Source organism: Magallana gigas, chromosome 4 (genome assembly GCF_963853765.1).
Source record: "Magallana gigas chromosome 4, xbMagGiga1.1, whole genome shotgun sequence".
NCBI lineage: Eukaryota > Metazoa > Mollusca > Bivalvia > Ostreida > Ostreidae > Magallana > Magallana gigas.
In genome coordinates, this window is record NC_088856.1 from 38,919,756 (window position 1) to 38,924,981 (window position 5,226).

At 33.9% G+C, this 5,226-nt stretch overlaps 2 long non-coding RNA genes across 2 annotated transcripts; both read right to left on the minus strand.

Annotated features, from left to right (window-relative positions):
* Positions 1–360: 360 nt before the first annotated feature.
* On the minus strand, positions 361–2,046 carry LOC117688992 (uncharacterized). Its single transcript, XR_010712556.1, has 3 exons — positions 1,295–2,046; positions 857–1,112; positions 361–697 (listed from the first exon to the last, which is right to left on the minus strand). It is a non-coding gene; the product is annotated as an uncharacterized lncRNA (long non-coding RNA).
* Positions 2,047–3,453: 1,407 nt separating this feature from the next.
* On the minus strand, positions 3,454–4,819 carry LOC136274282 (uncharacterized). Its single transcript, XR_010712557.1, has 3 exons — positions 4,438–4,819; positions 4,171–4,243; positions 3,454–4,053 (listed from the first exon to the last, which is right to left on the minus strand). It is a non-coding gene; the product is annotated as an uncharacterized lncRNA (long non-coding RNA).
* Positions 4,820–5,226: the final 407 nt, after the last annotated feature.

The following is a 5,226-nucleotide window of genomic DNA, read 5'->3' on the forward strand; positions in this document are numbered from 1 at the left end:
ATATCACAGATTCAGGGTGGAGTCCGGGTGGAATCCGGGCGGTATATGGCTCGAAATATTTAAATGAGATTAAGCGTATTCCGGGTAATAAAAATCCGCCTTAAAACAAACGGGAATCCGCCTTAATCCTAGGTGGAATCCACCTTATGATAAATTGGAATCCGCCATAATATAAGGTGGAATACGTAAGATTCCGCCCTAAAATAAGGTGGAATCCACCTAAATATATAAGGTGGAATCCGCCTTAGTATAAGGTGGAATCCGCCGTAATAAAAGGCTGCGTCCGAATCCGCCTTAGGGTAAAGATGAATACTTTTTACAATGGACAGAAAAACTTCTTTTGATTTATGCTTTTGAATCTGGTGACTAAATCCTTGTAAATTAGCACCGGATGAGGTGGAATCATTGCCTTCATTTCTTTTATAAATCAGTGGCCAGACTTAAAACATAAAACCATCTATAATTCCTGTGTATTTTCTTTTTTAAACACATCATAATACAGATATCACATCCAGAATATCTTTATATTTTCCTAATGTTTGTCTTCCACTTAATATAATAAGTTGAACTTTTTGATTTACAGTCCACGTTTTCACTCTTTTGTACAGGTAGTTCCTTGAAAAGTTTCTAGAGTAGCTCAGATCTTCCTCAAATCTTTTCGGTAATTGCATCACTAAAAGCACTTCTCTCACATATTCTGAAAAAATTACATGTAATTTGATAAAGTATTACTTATAACCAAACACTCGATCAAATATAAATATATCAATATACATATATACCTTTTTGTTATTATCATGATTATAAATAATACCTTTCAACAATATGAACAAATAAAAAGAGATCCAATCCTTACCTTCCAAAAGTTTGATTTTGGTAGGGTTCATGTAAATGGTATGACTGACATTCTACTTTTTAGTACCCCATGTCCATTGTCCTTCTGCTTTTGAGCTAGTTTTTATTTTTATCAGGCTGTTTCTCAATGCTCATACTAGGACAGCTTACATATAAGAAGGCAGCTTGCCACCCTCCCAATGACTTGTTGGCATTGTTGCTTTCCTTGTTTTTTAATTGTTTAGCATAATGTCAGTTGTTTTCAACAGCTTTCAAATCTAAAGGAATGAAGGGATTTCTATAGTTTATACATTGTGTGACATTTACGCACTAATATCTTTTAAATGAAGAATAGTTTAAACCTATTTTTTTCTTCACATACAATTAGAACAATTTTAACTGTACTTTAGTACTATTATCGATAAAGTCATGATCATAATTAAAATTTATATTGACTTACTTTCGATATTGACATTAAGGTTCCTGTGTTCATGCCCTTAGTCCACATAACGCGCACACTTTGCTTAACTCCATAAGACTTGGTTTACATCAAATAGCTGTAAATAAGTTTCACTGTATTTCCCCCTAACATAATCCTCATAACGGTTTACACATGTCTAAATTTTGTAACACAAAGATGATCAAGAAAGTTAGGCATGACAGTTAATGCCAAATTCAAAACTCACAAAGCGCGAGCCTCTGAGGCCAGAAATATGATAAGGGGTAACGCTTATTTTATGTTTACAAGTGCTTGATGGCCATAGTAAAACAATTTTTAGTAGCAGTTTAAAAGTACAATAAATATGATAGCGTGTTCATAAGTCATTCCTGTCTTAAATAAATTATTTAACATTGCGGCTAAAATAGTATGAACATGTTTAAAATTATGATAGAAAAAAAAGATTTTCCCTGTTGACGCCCCTTTGCAATACAGGGAGAGGCTGCGGCTCTTGCCTGTTTACAAATGGCAGCCTGTGTATTGAGGTCAAGATAAAATCAACCAGCCTGTGTGTAGAACATACATATATAACCTGTTTGATAGTGTCATCGGATTATCAATTTGAATTTAAGGTTACAAAATTAAACAATTTGAAGAAAGAAGTAAAGTTTATTGAGTGAAGGCAACAGACAGTTTATAAGAATGAGCTATTTATAAAACAGAAAATGAACTGTTGTGCGCCTTTAACACAATTTGGCCAAGTTTTAGCCGTAAATTTTATATTATAACTTGCAAAGAATTGCCAATTCGCTAGGTTAAGGCGGAATATTTAATGATGGTTAGGGGAAAACGGGCAGTGAGAAACAATACGGTTAACTTTGACAGAAAACGGCTATATGCTGAAAATACGGCTAAGGTTTGAGGTTAGGTCCGGTTATGAATAAGATGGAATCCGTCTTACATTCAAAGCGTTTTCCAGGTACGCCTTTGATACTCCTAAGTACGGCTATGTTTTAACCGGAATACGTCTAAGTTCACCCTGAATCCAGCCGGAAAACTGCCAACATTTTCGTACGGGAATAGACATCGATTGCATACAACCAGAAAAAAATATTCACTTTTGAGATGGGGCTTATTTTGGCCCTGAGAGCCTCTAGCTTTTTGTGGCTTGCAAAAATGAGATGACCACTGGGAAATTTAACTATAAGTATTGATAAGGGACCGCTTAATATCCAGAAACCCATATTTAAACATAATTCTGGTGTCGGGATGGGGTCCAAAGGTAGACAAGAAAACTCCCAAAAGGAGTTAGGTGAACACGGCCATTATCAGGTTTAGTTAGCCTGTTAAAAATCCAACAAATTCCATATAATATGGTTTTAATGGGATTATTATCTAAGGGGAGGCTAACATCCAGGGTGCCATAGTTAAATCTATCCTTGTCAGAATGGGGCTCTTGAAAGGGCAAGAACTGTCGACCCACAAAAGGAATATGGTTTCCACGACCATACCTTTTTTTCTAATCATGGAAAAGTAGTTGTGAATGTCTTGTAAATGCTGAAAGAAGAATCTATTAAACATTAATAGTTTTATGCTAAAGCAAATGCAATTGCTATAGTTCTTTTAATATTTAATGTGATTAATATGTTTCCATTCAACACACATTACTATTATAACAGCTTAGGAAAAATTATATTCATAATAACGCAGTGTTGCGTTGTCAAGGCAGTTTAGGTTAAGTTTATAGTCAAGCCGCGTTAGGTAGGAAAAATACGACCACATAATTTATGGTGTAGGTCTATGGTATTAAATAGTCACAATTCTTGTATTGTTTTTTTTTAATTTTCATTTTCTATCGTAATCAATATGTTAATTGTGCGACCCTTTCGGCGAGCGTAGCATGAATTTGAATTAAACGTACACATGTACGTATGTTGTCATAGAGTGGTTTGATGATGCATGATGCAATAAACATCGAATTACTGTAACCTTTTCCAAATGGATGGATGGGTGAGTACGTGCTTCCTTAGGCAAAACTTTTTTTACAGAATAGGTTGATCTGTTAAAGAAATGATTTTCATATGAACATTACAAGCTCAAAGGCAAAATCAAACAAATATTTAAACAACTATTGATATATTCAAAACCCGTATTGACGTCACTAGTGTTAACATCCGGCGACCAGACTAGACGTGTGTTAAAGAAATACACATTTTCAATGCAAACATAAGGAGAGTCATGCAATAAATGTAAATATTGTTTTTTATTTACGTTTTAATTTGTATATCAAATATAATGCCAACCAATATAATAAAACCAAAAGTCTATTAAGTTTACTGTTAGAGATAAGCACAAGCAAAGTAAGAGCAAATATATGTGTTAACTGACCCGATAAATTTTTATGAATTAAGACATCAATCGTCCAAATTGCGTCAGTATATCACTAAATCGATATACCGTCATTCCAAGAATCTGAATACATATAGGCACACAGAAAAGACAAAACAGAATTAGGCCATACAAAAGTCTGTCCATGAAGAATTTCATCAAAAGTGCATCCATTCCTATCCAAATGGCGACCCAGAGGAAATTAACAGATAAGAAGGCTATAGTGGCCTTCGTTCGGAGAGAGCGCAAACCTTTGGCCCGATCTTCTTGCAAAATTCCCGGGTTGACACCAACCCCAATACAGTCATTTACCAGATTCTGCCAAAACAAGGCCTCGTTCTCGCTTATATCTTGTAGGTCAATGGCTGAATTTTTAAATGCATTTTCTCGATCTGTTAAAACAGTCAAAAATGCAAAGACTCAATTGTATTGTATTTTTTAAAATTATAAACATATAAATATTTCAGTTTAATCGCAAAAACAAATAGTTTCTTTTTATATTTACGCACCTTTCAAACTGGAACTCTTCTTTTGTTTTCTGAATTTTGGAAAATGTAAAAAACTGGAAGCCACAGCATTTTGCTGAAATGTTTTTTAAATAGATTGAGTAACAACATTGACAACATCTTAGGTGTACATTAACAAGGTATTGTACGCATATAACAGAAAAAAAGATGGCAAAATGCACCATACATTTAGCTTATGTGGTTATTACAGATCTAGACCGATTTGATTCTTTTTCGGGTTTAGTTTAAAAAAAAAAAAAAAAAACGTACATTATCTCTCGTTCCCCATGTTTGATCAACAATATTGCAAACTGCGTACAGTTGGATAAAAATAAAGACGAATGGGATATAAAACAGGTACACAATCCCAGCCAGTAACAAGTGTATGTCAAAAGGGTGCAGCAATATCGCGTAGAGGTGCAGGAATATTACTCCGAGCAAAACCAAAATTGCGATGTGGGAGGTCGCAAACAAGAAGCCTTTGTCTGTAAGAAATGAATGTTAGAGCCTTCAATAAGAAATACCGGAAAAATTAAAACGTTTTTATTGGTCCAATGAATGCATTATAATTCAATGTTATTTAAAAAAAAAAACCCATTACATTTAATCAGTGGGGATACCTACCTTTTAATTAAAAGACATACCAACTCATACAATTCTTCCCAATACAAAAAATTTAATAAAATTGGTCATATAAGGAAAGTATTTTTATCAAACGTAGCATTACTTCCAGACACACTCTCAAAAAAAAAAATCTTAATTCATGTATACGTGTATTCTCTGAAAGCATAGAATTCGGGTAATTTGCAAAATGTGAGTTTCAATGAAATAAACTACAAATGGAAAAGCCGGGATACATGCATATGTAGGCATTCGTGATACCATCAGGTTAACAAAAAGGGTATACCGATTACGTAATCATTTCTCATTTTCTAGTTAAAGCATCAAATGTATTGTCAGCGGCTGTTCCCTTATATCAATTCGGCGTTGCGAAACACAACTTTTTATAATTGTTTGTTTACATTTTTACTTTTGTTTATCTTCAAAAATCCTTCAAAA